At 45.7% G+C, this 20,279-nt stretch overlaps 1 protein-coding gene across 1 annotated transcript in view; it reads left to right on the top strand.

Moving 5' to 3' along the window:
- LPP (LIM domain containing preferred translocation partner in lipoma) overlaps positions 1 to 20,279 on the top strand; it is a 350,330-nt gene that overhangs the window by 61,123 nt on the left and 268,928 nt on the right. The window contains exon 5 of the mRNA XM_019472866.1: positions 7,789 to 7,888. The gene's annotated coding sequence lies outside the window, so the exon portion shown is untranslated. The remainder of the gene's footprint in view (positions 1 to 7,788; positions 7,889 to 20,279) is intronic.

Raw genomic sequence — 20,279 nt, 5'->3', positions numbered from 1 at the left:
TAAAGAGACTCCATTTTTTTCTCTGAGTGGACCTTAGGCTCTTGCAAATGGATAGCTATGGGTGCAAGGCAAAACATTTGGGGTAGAACTGACAGGTATTGTTTTTTGGCACCATTTCACATAAGCGCATTCTTGAGTGCTTTGCAATACCTGGGACTTAATGGTGCTCCTTGCATGTTAGCCAGAGCTCACTGACAAGTTGGACAGTGGGCTCGGAGAGCTTTGGAGAGCTGCGGGTCAGATGTGGCTGCACATTGTGGGAAGCTAGTGAGCCTGGTGGGGAAAATGGGTGTCAGTCTTATGAAGAGCGGCTGAGGGAACTGGGGTTGTTTAGCCTGGAGAAAAGGAGGCTGAGGGGAGACCTCATCGCTCTCTACAACTACCTGAAAGGAGGTTGTAGCGAGGTGGGTGTTGGTCTCTTCTCCCAAGTAACAAGTGATAGGACAAGAGGAAACGGCCTCAAGTTGCGCCAGGGGAGGTTTAGATTGGACGTGAGGAAAAATTTCTTTACTGAAAGAGTGGTTAAACATTGGAAGAGGCTGCCCAGGGAAGTGGTTGAGTCCCCATCCCTGGAGGTATTTAAAAGATGCGTAGATGAGGCGCTTGGGGACATGGTTTAGTGGGCATGGTGGTGTTGGGTTGATGGTTGGACTCGATGATCTTAGAGGTCTTTTCTAACCTTAATGATTCTATGATTCTGTGACTCCACTCCTGTGTCTCCAGTGGGTGTATTGCTTGCAGAAGGTTTTCAGATGCTGCAGATGCCTGACCTGGGTGCATGGTTAAGGACCATCATGCATTTTGTGGGTGCTGAGAGGTCACAGCCTCTCTCTCTTTCTTCCATTTCTGCTAGGTTTAAATGGAAGTAAATCTCCCCCAGCTGCTTTTCTAATGCAACAAAACTCTGGAACTGGTGGAGAAGGAGAAAGAGACAGGCGACTGGTAAATATTTCTGTAAATGTTGTGGTGTTTTTGTTTCCAGAATGTTATCGTATTGCTGGGAAAAAAAAAAATAATTCAGTGAACACAAAGCAGGCAACATGTTTGCACCCTCTAAGTGCAGGGGAATGCTGAGCTTCTGTTGCTTTTTCTTTATTTATATTTTTTGTGGTACTGCCTTAAGGTGTCTTACCAGAAGTAGGGGCCATCATTATTAGAGAATCCTGTAAAACAACTGTAATAATTGCACAATGTTCTCTATTGCTATCAGTTTTATAATTATTCATAGATTTTTTTTTTTTAAAAGCCATGAGGGACTGTCTCTGCACACATCATTGATTTTGCTAAAAAAATCTTATATTTTAATGGTATATTTCATTGGAAAAACATCAACTACTGCATAAAAGTAAGACTTACAGTATCGTGGGATGGGAATGTTTCCTGTTGTCTTGATGGAGAGGTTGATCTAGATGGATTTATTCAGTCGCTTAACAGCTGTTGGAGAAGGGTACAAAATCAGATGCCTCATCTCCTCTGCTCCATCCTCTCTGACCAGGGGTTTGGAGTTCGGTGTCCAGCTGTTACCCTTTGTTTTCTCAGCGGGCTGCCATGATGGCCTGATGTCCGTCCCCTGGGTCCGTCTGTGATGCAGAAGGATGCTGCATGGCTGGCGCTGAGCTCAGTGTGACTACAGGAACATAACTAGCCATGCGGCTCCAGCATGGCATCTTGCCAGAGGCCGTGCCGCAGCGGATGCTTGCACACATGGAGCACAGTCGTCCCTTGCCCGATTCCCTTATTTCATGGGGCATCAGCTCCCCCCCACCTTGATTTCGTTTTCTTCCTTCCAACCCACAAGAAGCCTGATGCAGCTCCTGACCGGTAGCTCTGATCTTTACCAAATAGTGCCTCTGCTTTCTTACACGTCTCTCCCAAGCTCCCAGTTCCCCATGGCTCCTGAGGACCGTGGGGATTAACGTGCCTGGCACAGAGGGGTGGTGAGGCTCCCAGGGCTGCCATCACTCCCTGCCCTCCTCGCTCAGGGGGGTGTGAGGACTGGGGGAATCTGTGGTTTGCAGAGGGGGTCTCAGTGCGTTGCTCAGGGCTGCTGATGGAGGGTGTGCTGGAGGAGAATGTCCCACAGGCATGGAGGTGATGCAGCCCTGTGCATGCACATCTTTACTTGCTGCAGGGAGTGGGGATGGTGCTTAAAACCTGTTTGAAATAATTCCGGTGCAGGGTATGGGGAGAGGACAGCCGTCGGACCATGGCCACCGTGTTGTCCCCAGTGGTCCCTCCTTGCGAGATTCCTACCCGGCTGCTGTGACCACAGGTCAGCTGCTCAGGTCGAGGATGTTGTTTCTATTCAGGCTATTCACGGACCACCGGCAGGTTAAACTGCCTCCATCCAGTATGAGCTAGGACATGCCTGAAAGCCCCAGGCTGAGCTTTCTCCGGCCCTTGCTAGCTGAGCTCTGCAGGAGCCTGGATCAGCAGAACATTGTTTTAGATCCTGCTGCAAGCCCAGAGCACGCGAAAGGGCCCAGAGCGAGGCAAATCTGGGGCTGCTCTGGTTCGTTTTGCCAAATGCCACCCTGCCATTAAATATTTTTTCCCCTGTAAGGCAGCAGTCAGTGTTGAACTGGCAGTCAGAAAGCCACTGCTGAGCCAAAACTCCAGTCCTGTATTTTGCAGTAATTAGCAGGTTTGAGCATGTCCTTAGTTCAGCAAAAAAAAAGCCAGGAGATGACAGAAGAGTGTATTTTATTGTATTTATTTATTTAGAGAGTGTGTGTGTTTGTATTTCAGGGAATGTTTAGCGTTCAGGTTCATAGAGCTGAATCCGATTTAGTTTTACAGGAGACAGCCCAGTTGTCCGTAGCAACCTGAAATTGATTTCCCCCCATGCCTACTGAAAGCTGTTCCTTCTTGAATCATCCCTTTAATTTAATACAGTGAACAGGATGTCCCTGCATGCGGAAACTTTTTTTTTTAACAACAAGTAACCTAGGCAAAAAAAAAATTCTTATTTGAGCAACAGCCCTGACTCCGTCTTTATTACCACTTGGCATTAGTCCTTTCCATGCCATTTCCTTGTGCTTTGTTTCAGATACTAGAGACCATTATCAGTATTGGCTAATCACCGCTGCCGCCGCAGGGAGGCCTCCCCCTGCACGCTCTGGCCACCTCAGCCACCTTGTCTGCTCGGCAGCAGGTCCCTCCTTGGCATGAAACCCTTCAGGCTGCCCTGCCCTCCCCAGCCTCTGCTGTGTGGGTTGGCCTGGTGTGTGCGGTCGTGCTGAAAAATATATTCTTTGTGGTCTGCGTAGCATCAGTCCTGTGCTTTCCCCTTATGGGCAACGGTGCCCGTGTGTGGCTCTGGCGATGGCGTGCGTCGGAGTGGGGTGAGTGCTCCTTGCAACGGCGATGCACTTGCACGGCTTTTCATCCTGACTTGAGGAGAAGGGATGAGGCATGCTGCTGTTCAGGGCAATGACATCATCGCTAAGTGTCCTCTCCACCTTCTACTAATTAGGGTGCTTAGGGCCAGGAGCTGCTGGTGGCTCTGCTGCAGAGACCCAGTGAGAGAGAGGTGGCTGCCTTTGATGGTGCTGTAGGTGCGTATAGCCTGGGGCCTATACAGACCTGGGGATAACCACATTCTCCGTGTTGACCTTGCTGAATATTTTAAACTCAAAAAGCATTATAATACTGCTGCTTACAATCTTCTCTGACTTGTACCAGTTTGGCTCTGGTTTCCCATGCTAGGTCTCTGCTGGGATGGTTCCCAGGGTCAATGAGTGCTGTTGGCTCCTGTGGGACTGTAGACCTGGATGAGACTGGAGACCTAAGTCTGAGATGGACAAAGTGAGGTGTGTGAATCCTGGACTTATAACTATCCTGCACAGAGTGATTAACAGCATGCATGGAGATATGAAGAGAGAAGCTACTGCCCATGCATAGAAGATGATCTTCAGCCTGAAATATCAAATTATTAGGCAGTTGTGGATTAGATATTTGTAACAGGCTGTCAAAGATCTCGTCTGAGCACAGCTTGAGGACGGGTATTTTTAGGCCTGTTGTGAAAGAGATGTCCCTGCCCACAGCAGGGGGGTTGGACTAGATGACCTTTAAAGGTCCCTTCCAACCCAAACTATTCTGATTCTAAGATAACCGGGAAAGGCTGAAGCTACCAAGTAAAATTCTGAAAGATTCCTCAGGCCCTTGATGCCAGACAATGTGGTGATGCAGGGGGGTTGGACTAGATGACCTTTAAAGGTCCCTTCCAACCCAAACTATTCTATGATTCTACGCTTCTGTCAAAACCTCTTTTTGCAGGTCTTTCTAGCTAAAGCAGTGGAGCTGCTTCAGAGGAGGCTGGTTGGAAGGTGTTTGGGAAGAATGGGAAGAACTGCAGTACTGTTTTGCTCCTATTTATAAAAGAAATCTGTGTCCTTGCTGTCTCTGTGGTGCCTGAGGATGCCAAAGAAGTGACTTGCCTTGTCAGAGGAGTGCCAGGGATGAAGGATTTAGGGCATTTGTGGTTTTGCTATCTGGAAGAGCATTTGACTACATTTTGGAAGAGCGACAGCTTGCACATGGTCAGCAGAGACGGCAACCTTTTTCCACAGTTGCTTGCCCCTGGTTTTTGCACACCATTGCAAGACAGCACAGACTTTCTCCTGTGCTCTTAGCTCTTGCCCTGCTCGTTATGAAGCTGTGTGTTGGAGGAGGTGTTGCTGGGCTGGGGCAAGGTGTGCTGTGGTAGCAGTTGTCCCACCAGAACTTGTCCCTGTTGATTATTCCACATGAAGAGAAGTGAGCTGCTGCTTGCATCTACGCTTAGGCCATTAGCACAAATTGCACCGATCTGTGCTGTGAAATGTCTGCCTTCTTCTGGCTTGTTTTCTGAAAAGGGAAAAAAAAAACCAGTGCACGAAATCAATATGGCAGAGCCTTTGGTTGTGTGTTCACCTGCTGTCACTTGGAGAGGAAACCATGTCACTCAACATGCCTGGTGTACAGCACTTGTTGAGAAGATAGTTATTTAATCTTACTGTTTTTTTCACATCAGTTAAAAAATTGGTTTATTTAATGTGCATCTTGTGAACATTTCACTGAATAAGCTACCCAAAAAGGTTAATCTCCAGTTCTGTACTGCTTTTACTGTCACATCCAACTGCTTCAAAGACAGTAATGAGTGTATCTCTAATGATGATTTTCAGATGCAGAGGTAGCAGAGGCATCTACTATTTTCAGGTGCCAAAACTGAGACTTACAAGGCCTGTTTTTTCAGAACACTTCATGTTTTGTAGCGCTGTACATGGTTATAGTACAAGTCTCAATTAGAGATTGAACAGAGAATCTCGGTCCATGATTGCTATTTCTTGTCTCTTCTGGACGTGGTCTTTCTGTGTCTTTAGTTAGCCAGAAAAGGCACAGCAATAAATATCTGGGAAAAATTTGATATATGTTACTTTCCTCTTGTCGTTCAGGAGGTTTATGGCAGAGGCATAAACAGGATCTAATCTTTCAAAGTGACACTCAGCTGCCAGACCACGAAGCATCCTTTCTGGTCTCCTTACCATTGCCTGCCTGGCATGCTCCCTATCTTCCAAAAACTGAATGAAGGTGAGGAGGCCACTGTCCTACATGGTTGCAACCTCATTTTCCACGTGACCTGGCTTTCATACACCACTAGCAAGTTGCTCCAGGTCTCAATGAGTTTCTATGTGTCCCTGTTTGCATTCCTCCCTTCAGCAGGAGCACTGCCTGCCTGAGAGCTGGGTTTAGAGCTAGGTACGACCTGGCTGGGGTACGCAGAAGTTCCTTGACTGTTGTCTGTAACTTCTGACAGCGGGATATTTGTAAATTTAAACGCTTCCTCCCAGAAGTATCAAAGGAACTAAGGCCACTTTTCAGTATGAACATGAAAGGCTTTCACGCACTAGTGCAGCAAGGATTGCCATGGAGAACAAAGGCTTCTGCTAATCGCTTCTAATGCCTTTCAAGTTTATGCCTCATTTTTTCCCCTTTTTCAGACAGCCTCCCAGAGTACCGAGACTTCAGTGACTGACTCACCAAATAATTAACAGGAGGAGGACTCCATCTCTGAAACTTTTGAACACCTCTTTTAATTTTCTTAAACCAGCCAGTACCCTGGCCAGGTTCCAGTTCATGTAATTACATTTGACCTAACTTAATCCCTTGGCAGTTTCAATTGCATGTGGTAGTCTTCTTGGCTCCCTGTCCTGGGCTGCCATTCAATGCTACTTCATGGTTTTCAACAGCTGTTGTAATTCAACCATAGAAATGGGTGTATTTTATTGGTGGAAGCACTCCTTGTATCTCTGTCCCTTGCTAAACATCCTTATCTCACTAGTATTTTGAGGGAGGCAACGTGTCTGATGCTGCAGATGATCTTGTTGAAGTCCTTGGAGCTACTTGCACCCTTCAAGATAGGCATGTATTTAAACTCTTCTGTTAGTTGGCCATCATACATTTTGAGATTACTTTTGAGTTCTTCATCTTCAGTGAAAGGCATTTATTGCTCAGTCTCCTCAGCTACTGTATGCTGCTGTAGGGACATTATTGGTGCAGGTATTCCTCTTTAGCCTTGGAAACGGCACTTCTGTTATCAAATCTGTGCTAAATAGGAGTGTGTCACCTTCCTGTGCTGACAGCAGTTGTGCTGGCTGTAAGCGTTTGCATTGGTAAGAGTGGAAATGATCAAGGAAAGCAAAAGCCCAGGGCAGCTGAGAAGGATTGCAATGAAAAAAAAAAATCCCAAGTGGAAACTGGGAGATAGACAAAGTGCAGTAGCAAAAGGGATAGTCAGATGGATGGTACATGCAAGAGGGAAGACACTGAATTGTTGCATTGGCACATTTTTAGATGTGCAACAGGCATCTTGTTTTCACAGCAGATGGCAAATTGAGTGTTTCTTGGCTTCAGCCCTTGGAAAAGGCATATTTGTTACAAAGCCACTTGATCCTTTGGGGCTAGCAGCAGCCCCTGTTAAGGGTAGACAGGAATTTAGACGAGATGGGGTGCAAAAGGTGAAAGATGCTGTTGTGGCAAATTGTCTGCTACCGTCTAGCTCTGTTTTTCTGAGAGACTCCAAAAGTAGGATGGCAAATGTATTATTGCTGCTCTCCTTTGTTGCTTGCTCTCTCTCATGAAATTTGGGATGTTTTTGTTATTCAGAGCTCTCCCCTGTGTTTCCAAACACTGCTCATGTAAATCTCTTCTTTATTGTTTCCTCGTTGTCACCAAACCCTTGGGTTCAGGAGGAAGATTATTTTTTGCTAGATAGAACATCCTGAAGTTTGGGAGGTAAGGACTATGTTGTGAACATATAAGTTACTTGATCTTTTATCAGACCTGACTTTTCTCCTCTGGGTCTATCCCATAATTACACACACTCAAATCTCAGAGTAGGCTAGATGTCTTGCCCTTGTTGGCTTCAGTGACACTGTAAATAACATCACCGGTGGCAACATAAAGATTTGTCCTCTGTCACAGTTAATAAAGCTTTGGAGTCGTAGCCATCTGATTTTGATGTGCGCTGGGTATTGCTTATAGCTTGGCAGAACTTTCTGAAAAGACAGTGAGCACTTTGTTTCCTAGAACACAGATTTATCAAACCCTTATGGTGGTTGTCAGAGAAAATGTGGCCAAGTTTGAGTGGCGGCACACGATGTATCTGCAGTCATTGATGTTGCTTTTGAAGATCTGTTTGAATGTTAAGTAATGGGGTGGAAGAAATTGCACTTCAGAGTTGTTGGTTTTTCCTTACTACTGGACCCTCTGCCTACCACCCTAAAGACAAATCTTTTCTTGTTTCAGAATACTTTATAACTGGGTGTGCCTGAATGCATCAGCCTTTGGATGTGAGCGTCTTCTCTTGAAACAGCCTTGTGATATCCTAGCTGCCTGTTCTCTTGGGGTAAGAAAAGAAATACACATGCAGAGGCACAAGATTAAGAACGTGCTTTGAGCAGAAGCAGAATGGCAGAGAGAGGGCAAGCCACACTGGTGCCTCAGCTTGTAAATTTTGGAAATGGTGAACTTGTTGTAGAGAGAGGGAATAAACTGTAAATCTGTCCACTGTAAATAAAACAAATTACGAGCTTAAGTTGCAGCAAGAGAAGTTTAGATGAGACATTAGTAAATGATCTCCTGCATTAAGAGTAGGTGGGTGCTGGGGTAGATTGCCCAAGGAGCTTAGGAAGTTTCAGTCATTAGGTTTAAGAGCAAGCTAGCAAAGCTCCATCAGATGTGCTTTTAGGAGAACTGATCCTTCCATGTGGTGGAAAAGTGGACTAGATGACTTCTGGAGAGTCCTCCTAACCTGTTGATGGTTAGAAATTGGGGAATGTGAAATCCTTATCTTAACCTTATTCAAAACTGATAAAGTAAAAGGCAAAGCTCAGTGTATCTGTGCAGAAGGAGCTGCCTGATTTGATGATGAGCTTTGATGCAACAGCAGTTAACTCAGGTGGTCAGTGTTTTTGCTACCTGAATGGTGATGTTCTTCTAGAGGGAAGTGTAAGCTCATGGAAAAGGAGTTCAGTCCTTGGCATGTAATGTAAACTTGTGATAAAAACAGGAGGTTGTATCAGTTCTGTTTCCTTTGTAGCAAGTTCCTGGGAGTTTGGGTCTCTTCTGTGATCCATGTAAGGGCTTTACTCTTACTCTCAGGTGGGTAATCTCATCTATTGTATTGTGACATAAGAACACAATGCCACAGATACAGGTATACTGAGCAAAATACGAGTATCATGTGGAACACATAGACAGGAACCAAATGATTACTTTTCCTCTTTGTTTCCAGGGGCTGATGAGATGGTGGAAAGTTTCATTTTTCTTTTCTTGTTCTTCTGTTCCTCTTCTCCGTTGTGTCTCATTGTCCTGTCTTGACAACGAACGCAGCAGGCTTTTTATGTGTTTAAAAATGCTATCTCACCAGCTGGGTCTTGAAATTATGTCCTGAAGATGGCTGCTCATTTAATTCCCTTGCTTCTCCCTTGGGGAGCTGCAAATGACAAACCTAGCCTGGGCTCAGGCAGCCTCTGAGTCATCATCATGAGAGGAACGGGCTTCGGGTGCCTCATCTTCCTTGGTCCGATTAAGGATAGTGAGATACCTGTCCTGTGTCTTAGGACTCCTGAAATTCAATGGGAAATTCTTCAACCTCCTGTTGGACTTTGGGATTCATTTGGTTTCTCTAATATTTACCTTTCGTCCTGAATGTCAGCAAATACTGGTGTCTCCCCTGGAGTTATACTAGTGTCTTACTGTTCGTTATCATCTTCTGCTTAGCAGAGATAAGCTGTTGTGTCCCAGGGGTATAGAAACATGGAAGAAACTTTCAAATAGCTCTAAGAAATGCAGATGATGTCAAGAGAGAAATAAGGGGATGCCTTTCTGAAGTCACCTTTGTACATGTTTTTTTCTTTTTCTTTTTTTTTCCTCTTGAGCTTTTCAATTCCTGCAACTATCTGCTCAAATCTTGAAAGCAAAATGCGTTCATAGAAAGATACAATTTACTGTGTGCCCCCTGATCTTTTGATCTCAATCAATCAAATAAATCTAAGACCTTGCAGTTCACCTTGTTGCAAGGACAGTTAATAAGTTGAGGGGTTGTGCCAATGGCAGTGATGGTTTTACAGCCTTCTGCTTTTTTGTTGTTGTTGTTGTTTTTTTTTTTTTTATTCTGACCTTTTGGACTGGTCAGGGTAAGATTATTTGCAAAGAATACTCCATAAATATGACTGTCAGGACCGGAGTTAACATTCAAGCGTTGCTGCTTAGCAAAAGAAAACAATATGCCAGAGTTCAATTTAGATTTCCCTGCAGGGTTGAAAATAATGACAAGACTCACTTAACATGGCAGAGATGAGTCCTGCCACCTCTATGGGAGTGGTTGCCTTACAGTCCTGCAGCACATTGTAGCTATGTGCCTGGTTAACTTGCTGGCTGTGCCTGAAAATTTGGCGTCTGGTGTCTCATGCTGGGGCTAACTTGGGGCAGAGGAACCCTGAGGTGCGTCTCCCAGCTCTCCGAGGTGCAAGCTCAGTCGACTATGTAGTTTTCTTTGATTTTGCAACTGCAAATTCCTTTTTTTCTAATGCTGTGCTCCTTGCTTACACCTGCAAATGAGGTTTTTGTGGAGCTGCTCTAAGCTCTGTGTCCTGCAAAACAATCCTGTTTCCATCCTTTCACTCCATCCTTTCAGTCCGAGTGCAAGCTGGTGTGCATTGCAAGCGTTGCTCCAGAAAGTCCCTGGTGTGTTGTGAGTAGCGCCTTGTGGGTTGCTCATTGTGATCTTTGTGCGCTTTGGGAATCGCAGGTTTTGGTGCACAGCTGGTGGGGTTTTTCCTGCTGTGACTATTAATCGAAACAGTTCCTAGACGTCTCCCACCTAACGTTTGCCACCGAGGAGGCTTGCAGCGTCCAGCAGCAAGAATCTTGCTTGTCTGTCAGAAAGTATAATGGTGATTATCGATGTTTCTGTGGTCTTGTCAGCAGAATTGACTTCTGTGGGTGAGAGCAGCATGAGTGAAGCTGGGAGCCAGCAGCTGCTATTTAAGCATTAACCTGCAGTGTTTGAAAACCACATCAGTCTGCTGTGTAGAAATGGTCTCTCTACAGAGCTTGGTCATGGATGTAAATATAGTTTGTCAGAAGCATGTGGCTCTTCTGAGGTTATTTTTTCCTTCTTTCATAGATGAGAAAGTGAAGGTGTTGAAGACCTCTTGCTTTACCCACAGGAAAGCGCACGGCAGCGGAGCCCCAAGGTTGGGTCTGAGACCCATAGGTTTGGCCAAAAAAAAAAAAAAAAGCTACATGTGGTGAAAGGCAGCTTGTTCCCTGAAAAAATTATGCCATCAATTGAGAAATCAGTCTTGGACTGGGTGGTGAAATAACGGTGCAAAATGCAATGCGACTTGTGGAGAGTCATGTGGCACCTCAGTGACAAATCCCCTGCAACAGCCCGGTGGCTCTGGGTCCAACTCTGCAACGCCGTAACTTGCAGTGAAACAGATGGGCCTGGTTCCTTGTCAGCATAGGCTGAAAAGTTTAAAAACAAAATAAACAAATAAATTAGTGTTTAGTCCCATCTTAAAATCCAAAAGCTGTTTCTCCAGCACCTGTAAATAACTTAACCCCTTGCTGGATTTACCTGCCTTGCACACAAAACTAGAGATATTGGGGGAAAATAGATGACCGAGTGTGGCAGAGCAGTGCCTTTGCTGTGTGCTGCTGCACCCTCCCAAGCCCAGCGTCCTTGCCATGAGTTGGGGAGAGGTGTCCCAGTCCCCGCGGATAGCTGCCATCCTCAAGGTGCCAAGGGGAAGAGCCCTGCAGTACGTGGGAGTTTTGCGTGGCCCAGACACTGACACTCTTTTTTCTTATTCCAAGAGGGACTGGCAATTAGCAGCAGAGGTAATAGCCACCTTGAATTAAATCATATGGAGGCATGAGAAATAGCAGGGTATATTTGGAAGTATCTATTGCATATATATATTCCTCTTAAGAAACATGTTGGGGATGCCATTTCCATAAATACTAATAAGGCTGTTTGATTCCAATTTTCAGGTAAGATTAACATTTTATTGAGTATTATATCTGTCACATTCAATGCTTTAGTGTACCATCCTCTCAGGCTCATTAGCATAATTGCAGTGCTTAAGCAACAATAAAAAATTCAACAGTAAAATAGCAGTTAGCACAGGCAATTTGTTATCAAAAGCTTTTACTTAAGGACAGCTTTTGAGCATATTTATTATCAAGTTAGGGCTATATATTATTTTTATTTAGAAAAACAAAAGGGAAACATCGTAGGATTTTTTTCTTTTTTTAATGGCTAAATCAGAAGGCCTGAAAATTGGTCACAGCCTTTTTCTCTGTTTCTTAAAATTGCCCAGCAAATTCGCTTGGGGTGGGAAGACGAGATAACGAAACAAACCCAGGTCTGGAGCAGGGTTGCGATGTTAATAACTCAGCAGAACAGTATCAGTAAATCCTGATGCTGTCTCGAGCACCCCTTTTAAAATCCCCTCACCACGTCCCAGGCTCTGAAGACACCATCCTCCCCCTCTGTAACCAATGGCACTGTCATCAGAGCAGTGCAAAGACAGGGGTGGCCCAGCCTTGCGCCCCGACGGTGCCTGCAGACGGGGGGAGAGAGCGGAGAGGACCTGTGGGAAGATGGGACTTTGCTGTTGGTGCTGGTTGTCTTTGAGGTTGGAGCGGCGGAGTACAGTGTGGCTGTGTGACAGCACTGCACGCTCCCCCTGTTTCTGTTCTCCCTTTGAGGACACGTAGGGGAACAGTCCTTTTCCAGAAGATCTGTAGCGGAGGTACGAATGTGCATGTGTTTGTGCGCATGCACCTGCTTGTGCACATACACGCACGTGTGCACATACACGCAGAAAATCCCTGTTGACAGCACGGCAAGATTTCATGTGTGTATTTTAATTTTCGACAAAAGGCATTTTGGGGGCAAATTTTCTATGTGCATGTAAAATATAGAATTGTACCTCATAAATAAAGAAGTGAGTTTTAAACAACACAAGAAGTCCTCAAAAGATGTCCATCAAGAAAAGCACAAGCATTTGGCAAGAGGAAGACCATTGCTGTGATTGCTCATGGGTAAATGCAGACCTGAATCTTTTGCAGTCCTCTGAGGTGGCAGCTGACAGGGACATGCAACATGTCATATTTATTCGAGTGAAATGTGCCCCCTTTTCTGTATGATTCCTTTGTGGGTGGAGGGTGTTTTCGGAACCCTCTTTGCGGGAGTTGGCTCCTCCACACCCTTCAGCTTCTGCTTGACTTCTTCAGATTGTCATCGTCTGTTGTCCTTGTTGTTCCTCAGACCTCTGTTCACCTCCAGCATCCCTGTTCTCCTCCCTATCACTGAACCTTGGGATCTTTTTCCTGTGTGTTTTCCTCATCCTCCCTTGTTCTGGGAGGATGTCCTTTACCTTGTGCTGCTTTTCCAGAGGTCGCTCTCCCATCTTCTCGATGGATGACTAATGGTGGACCTGTCCCTGTTTGCCATTTCGGTGGTGCCCAACGCCCATGGTGAAGAGCTGCCACGGCCTTCGCAATGCCTTGATCGGGCTCGCAGCCTGGATGAGCAAGAGGGCTAAACTTGTTTGGTTTTTTTCCCTCCCAGTTTGACTGTTATCTAAGCTCACCCCATGAGGAGAAGTGAAGGCAGCGCTGCCCCAGGGCAGAAGCTCATGTTCATAGTGAAACAGGATGTGCAAGCAGGTTGTAGGAATTGGGAAGGGAGTGCATGGAAGCAGGTGAAACTAAACTGGGCACATATTAGAGAAGTGATGTGCTTGTGGGGTCCTCTTCACAAACACCCTCTTCTGTGAATGTATGAAATTTGAAAGGAGCTGGTTGTTTCAGATCCCGTTTTTTTTTTGGGTACGAAAACCCATGTTATTCTCCAGAGATAAACTGTGTGTTTCAGATTCTTAGGTAGTCGTGAGTGTTGTGTTGGTACACAGCTCACTCTCATGAAACTGCCTAGTACTGCACGGTGTTTGCACTTTCTGTCAACTAGAGAGCTTGGTGATGTTCCTGGGAAGATGGAATACACAGAAACCGACTGTGGAGAGCTAAACTTCCCAAGACCTTTGCTCTCAGTGGAAATTTGGCTGTGATTTGAATTGCAGTTGAAATATGTGCTCTCTGCCTCCGTGGTCACCTCCAGGAATGGGGACTTGTTGCTGCTCTCCCAAGAACAAGCAGGTTCCTGCACAGTCCTGCAGGTCCCCGCTATCACTCCTTCTGGCTCTGCTCGTCCGGCTTTAGTAGCATCCAACACGTTAGTTACCTGAGCATCTCCTGCTTGCGTCTAGCCTTGTAGCTAGGTAGTGGTGGGTGTCTTCTGCTGTGGCCAGAGAAGCACCCTTCTAGGTGCTGTGCACAGAGGGTTCCCACATCCATAGGAGGAGCTGGGGCACGAGGGAAGGTGCTTTCTTGGGGTGTTGACGTGATTGAGGGCATTTCTATGTGGCTCCTACCTAAGATCTATAGTTCTCCAACAGTTTAGGTGGGAAGGACCTTGCAGCTCTCTTGTGCAGCCCCTGGGTCAAAGCAGGGTTAGCTTCAAGGATGGGTGAGGTTGCTCAGGGCTTGTCATGGCAGTGGTGGTCTGGTGTGATCCTGAGGGATGGTGATGGTGTGTGCCTTGATGAAGGAGAAGAAACCTTATGGAGGGCTTTGGAGGCTGTAGTCTGTTGTCAAGGTAGTGGAGCAATGAGGTTTCTGGGAGAGGGTCTGTATGAACAGTCAGCCAAGAGCCAGAGTCTGCACTACAGTGGCACAGGTCCTACGTTGAATTCCCCTTGTGAAGCAGGGAGCACCATGCCCAGCTCTGCAGGACTAGTGCTGCTCGAGGCTGACTGCCACCTTAGCCGCTGGGGAAACCGCATGGCTCTCGTTCACGATGGACAGGGAGGGATGATGGGAGGAGAGGGTCAGCGGCTGGAGCTGAGGCCGTGCGTGAACACGTCTTCTTCAAGGAGGAAAGTGTCTCCATGCTTCTTGCAGGGAAAAAAATTGGCTGAAAGAATTTAGCAGTGATAAACGTCATAAAAATACTTATGCTGGAATTTGTAAAGCCTGGAACATCTGTTCTCGACAGTGCTTTGATCATGTTGTGAGGCTTTTAAAATGATACTTCCATGAAATAAGTGAGATCCTTATGGCTGCAGGATTCCTTTCAGTGCCCTTTATTTCATGGAGCAAAAAGGCAAATTTCACAGGGAACATTACATGACTTGAAACACATATTTTAATGGTTAGTATCAACCAAACAATGTTTTATTAGGTGCTAGAAAAATGTTCCAGTTACATACCCCAGGAAGCAAAACACTCCCATTTACTTTTAAGCTTATGGGAGCTGTACTTTGGGGGGGGGAACTCAAGAGTTTGTTTGTATATTACTGTATTCAAAACAAAAACAAACATGGTGAAACGAGCTTAAACATTTTGAAGTTGTTGTCAGAAAAGGGCCTTTTTGGGTTTTGTTTCCAGGCAGAGGTGCAGACGAGCCGGGATCAGCGTGTTTTCTGAGGGACACGCAGCAAACAGTTGCAAGACACTGACAATTTACTTTCCTCGGTGCACTGCTTTGGATTGAATAACTTTTTAGTCATCTGCTTTTCTCTGTGGAATCATCCTTTCCCCTTTCCTCGTCATTTTGGCAGGCTTCTCTGTTTCTCTTCAAGCAGCTGCGCGTTTGCGGCTGAAATGTTGTGATGCTGAATGTCTCTGGAGTTTTAAGGAGCGTGGAAAGCTCCGATCGCAGAGCTGGGTTCTTTGCAGCGTGACACCTGGCAGGAGGATTTCTGCTCCTCTGCCTTCCTGCTACGCGTAGGGGGAAAAAAAAAGTCTCCTGGGCTGTGTTTGCAGAAACAGCCTGTAGGACACGAGGAGCAGCGGGAAGGAGGGAGAAATTGAAGAGATGTGGAACGAGGGGGTCTCCTTCTCTGCCACATTCATGTGTTCATAACCCGGCAAATCCTTTCCCGCTGCTGCAGCCAGCGAGTCTGGCAGCTCCCAGCGGGATGCTGGGACAGCCTCCTCGTTCCCATCTCCCCTTCCCTCTGCTGGATGGATGAACGGGCCCGCGTGTGGCCCCGGGGCTCTCCACAGCAAGAGGAGCCTGGGGCGGTCCAGGGTTTCTTAATTTTAAAGACTGCCCAAGCTGTGAAAGGAGAAAGAGTTATGGTGATAAATAACAGAGAAGGAATATCACTGTGCTTTCTAGTAAGGTTCTGGGTGTCAGGGGTTAATTTATGAAAACTAAATTGTTTAATTAATTTCTGAAGCACCTAACAGGTGAACAGGCGGCTTATTACTGTGACATATCCATTTATAGCAGTTTTCCTTTGCTAACACCTGCGACTCAGTTCTGTTACATGCTTATGCTGTCTGTTAATTATTTACCAAGGATTTACAAGTACAGAGTGCAAATAAAATGCTTTTATGCTGAAGACTGCATTACACACCTAAGATTCCTGGGGTTTATGCCACTGTACTACCAGGTACAATCCCATCATCGTCCCTGGGCTTCTGATGGAGGACTCCTCGTGCATGCATGAGCAAGGGGCAGCCTCCTGCCCGCCAGAGCTTGCATGCAGAGGGGCTGCGTTTTTAGTGAAGGGCTTTCTACACACATGGCTGTGGTGTATGAGGGGATCTGTGTCCTTTGCTTCCTTGCAGATCGATTTTTGCCATTTTGATTGACTTTCTTCCCCCCTACAAAGCTTCATTCTTGTTCTTAAGTGATGGCGGAAGCAAACTGTTTAAGAAAAACTCACTGCGATGTGCTTGGTTTTTTTAAAAAGAGTAAAATAGTATAAAAGTCAAGTAGCAGATCGAGTTCTGACTCAGCTGGTAACTTATGATCCTATGCTATTTCTGTAACATTTTTAGCTTATGACCAAATTTTTCTAATATTAGGACATTGCCATAGAAAGTGTGTCAGAGTCCCAGGCTGCCAGAACCTATCACTGTACAGAATATATACACTTCTGAGCAAGTGTGCAGGAGCAGTCCAGTAAGTTCTTTGTTGTGGTTTTAAATTGCTGCAATTTCTTTCCCTTTTTTTTTTTGTTGTTGTTTTTTGTTGATTCACTTAGCAAACAGTGCCGTGCAGAACAACATAACTGCTTTTTGTTTCTCACGCAGTCAGGCACCGAGCTCCCATCCCCAGCTGTGCCTCTTGCAGACTGGAGTTGCTTTACTGTTAGATTTTCAGCGGTGTAAACTGCTGTAAGTCAATTCAAGCTGTACTAACTATGTGGATTTCAGGGAAGTTGAGAATCCGGTCATACAGCTCGTGATTTTAGTAAGGAAGGAGTTCTGGAGATGGTTGTCCTGTTCTAGGCAGGCAAGAAAGTACATGCAAAGTTTCTCTAAGCTCAAGGAAAGCATGTGTGAACAAATGAGCATCTGTGTCGCAGTACAAGAGAAGGTGATTACTGAGGAAATCTCAAAGTTTACAAGTAGGATTTTTTTATAGGTTCAAATCTGCTGTGGTTTCAGAGTACCTAAGGACACTTAAAATAAAGAAACTCTAGACAGTCCAGCCCAAACATGCATGACACACAGCAGCAAAGCAATCGTTGTGTTTAGCACTGCCAATCAGCTAGCTAATGCAACAGCTGCTCTGGGATTTTGCATTTAATTTTTGTCTGGATAATAACGAGGAACGCAGGGTTAATGATCTGTGGCCAGTTTCCCTCCAAAGTGCTTTATTTGCACTTTGTGGCTGCTTTTCATGGTTCTTTGCAGCAGCCCCAAAATGTCAACTGACCTGAAGAAATCGACAATGGGTGCTTAAAAATCCAAAAGAAAAGCTAGAAAGGATGTTGCTTTCTAGCTTTTCATGTGGACACCTTGTACTTAGACTCCCTTTGATTAAGTAACCAGCAAAACCTATTCACATGTACTCCAATTAAAATTTAATGAAGCAAGAGGATGTATTCATATATGCTGACTAATGCGGGAGGAATAGATTCCAGTAACTCAGCTCTGCAAGCCCTTTGCTTCTTGTTCAGGGCTCGGTTTACTAGAATGCTCCTCAGCGGCTGTGGAGCTCCTCTGGCACGAACAACCCTTGCAAGTCTGGTGGGTTCATGCAGTTATAGCGAGAGGCAATGATGGCTTACACAGAAAATAACGTGGCTCTTTTGTAGGGCAGAGCCTTATCAGTGAAGCCTGGGTTGGCTGACTGCAAGAGGTGAGGCAGGGCTCCTGCCCTAACATGCTCCATCGGAAGAGGTCAGGGAGTCGCTGGATGTGTGTGTTGTATCTGCCCTTGTATCAAAACTCTCATCAAGCAGCAGCTGGATGAGTGGAGCAGCACGTAGCAAGAAGGGAAGCCCTTTTGGCCCTGATTTTTAAGTAGGGAAATTGGTGCTCAAGTGGAGGCTGTATGACAGCTCAGCCGGTGTCAGAAAATAGCCAGGCTTTTCATGCTTCTGCCTTTGCTGCAGGTTTACTGGGCAGTTGCTTTGGTATTTGCATTTTCCAAAGGGATACGGCCCTGCTTTGCAGAGCATTTCACTTATAAAAATGTCGCTCCCACCAGTGGGGAATGCAGAGGCATCTGCGTGGGCAATGAAATGACCTGCGAGGAGCGGTGTGGAGACTTGCTTACTTTCACACTGTCTGTGTCTCTTCCTGAGTGTTTCCACCTTTCAGGCTGCTGCAGAGCTCCTGCATCATCTCGCAGCCAGGATGGGGGTTGGAGAAATAGTGTAAAAAGAGCTCATCTGCTCATTGCACAGTGCCCCGCGGCTTCAGCTCTGCGTGGGGACTGATATCCCACCTCTAAAGTGGCATGTGGCAGCGGGGTGATGCTGCACAGCTATGTTAAATGACATTTTTGGATAAGCAATGAAAGATCCTGCTGTATCCACTCTTAGTAATGGGTTGGGCGACAGAACGGAAATGCCATGGTGGAATTTGCCTTTGCTGCTGACCCTTGCACGACATGCAAGAGCTCCGCATCACCAGACCTTTGTTTTGCCTTATCCAGAATACAAAGCAGTGCTTCATCGGCGTGGCTGGCTGTTTTCCTTCTGGCTTGACTCAGTGGCAGAACTGCAGCAAACTTTCCTGAGGTATAATGGGTTTTCCAGTTATCATCCGCTTCAATCCCCATTCCATCCTGCAAAGGCTCTCGCTTGCTGTGCTGCAATGATGTGCTGAAGAAGCCTTCAAAGGGAGATGCGACTCTGGAGCTGAGATCTTGTGCTTCATTTTTGGCCTGAAAAGCTGCTCTTGGAACAGTAAGCATGAGATTTCTCCTGAAACCTTCTTTGTGTGCCTTTCTGAAGAAATAGCTGGCAGGAGAAGACCTGTCAGTTGAGCTCTAAAAGAGAAACCTATTGGCTCTGAATACACTGGGGACATTATTTAAGGTCAGTTGATCTGTGAGAAGGCATGACTTATCTAACACAGCCTAAAGTTAGTTATGCAACAGACTGGCTGTTCTTTGTTGTGAAGATCAACTTCACTGTGTGCCTTTGAAAATCAAAGGTCTTGCTGAAGGCGTGTTGTGTTCTGGCTGTTAGGTGTCCTCCTCTAGTGATTTTCCTTCTGTGGTAGACTATCATTGCAGAAAGGTTTGCAGTGAAAAACGTATTCAGCAGTTGCAGGCTGCAAAAGTTGAGCTGCTAGTAGGTGTGTACTTTGGTGGGTGGTGGTGCGGGATCACGTGCTTATGGAATTGTTTCACACCAGCCTTTACTTCCTTCTCTTCCCCACCCTACATCTCTGTGATAGACCAGGTCACTGGATTGTCTAGATGCCTACATAGGGCAGTCTTCTTAAGGTAAACACTGAAGAGGGGTGTTTCCTGACTTCTAAAGAGAGAGATGTAACAACTTGCCATTTATATTGGTTTGAAATATGAGGTTTGCAGCGTGCTGGCTGCATGGCACTGACATCTCCTTTCTTGGAGAAGCTTTCTTCCCTCTATCATCTCGTATTAAAACACACTGCCCAGCCAAAGTGCTGTTATCTCTCGGCAAATCAAAGAAAGGGAATTCTTCTTTAAAACTAGGATTGGTCTCATGTGCCTTGTGGGGTGGGTAGGAGTGAGCAGTTCCAGGTAGCCAGTTTTGGGTTGGAGCCTTTGTGCACAGTGAAAAATTGTTTGTGCAACGCTAAGCATAATATTCAGCAAGATTGCCTGACATGCTTTTGGACTGTCTTCTTTCTGTGCTTTTTCTTTGTGTGGTGTGTGTTGGGAGGTTTAGTATTTGCAGAATGAGGATATTTTAACTAGCTTTGCACAAATATTGGTCTTGCGTGGTTTGTTAGCTGTGCGCTCCTGGGCAGAAATAGGGGATGATGAAAATAATCAAATATCTTGAGCTTTTTTTTTTTTGAGGACTTTATGTAAGAGATGGAAGAATTAAACCTTAAAAGGAAATAACCAAGGTGTATAGTCATAAAATGTTGTTTTTACTGGACGTTCAACTTTATATATAGATGGCTTGGTGAAATCCAAATTGTCTGTGGTGGAAAGGTGATGACTGTGATATGGTGTGACAGTGGGGGTGCTTGGGGAGCAAACTGGTCCCCCTGCAGCAATCCCTGGTCTGGGCGCCTCAGAGATGATGATGCTCCCAGCTCAGGGAGAGTGTTTGCATCTCCCTCGATGCAGCTTGGGACTGAAAGGGTTTTTCCTAGTTGCCTCTTGCTCTGGAAGTCTTTTGGCTGTCCTGCTCTGCTTTCCTGTAAGCTCCGTTTGAAGTATGCTAAGGCATTACAGTTAATGAGAGATTTCC

The sequence above is a fragment of the Aptenodytes forsteri genome, unplaced genomic scaffold (assembly GCF_000699145.1).
Source record: "Aptenodytes forsteri isolate BGI_AS27 unplaced genomic scaffold, ASM69914v1 Scaffold404, whole genome shotgun sequence".
NCBI classification, from domain to species: Eukaryota; Metazoa; Chordata; class Aves; order Sphenisciformes; family Spheniscidae; genus Aptenodytes; species Aptenodytes forsteri.
Note: the sequence above shows the minus strand (reverse complement) of the source record. Positions and strands in the feature narration are given on the sequence as shown.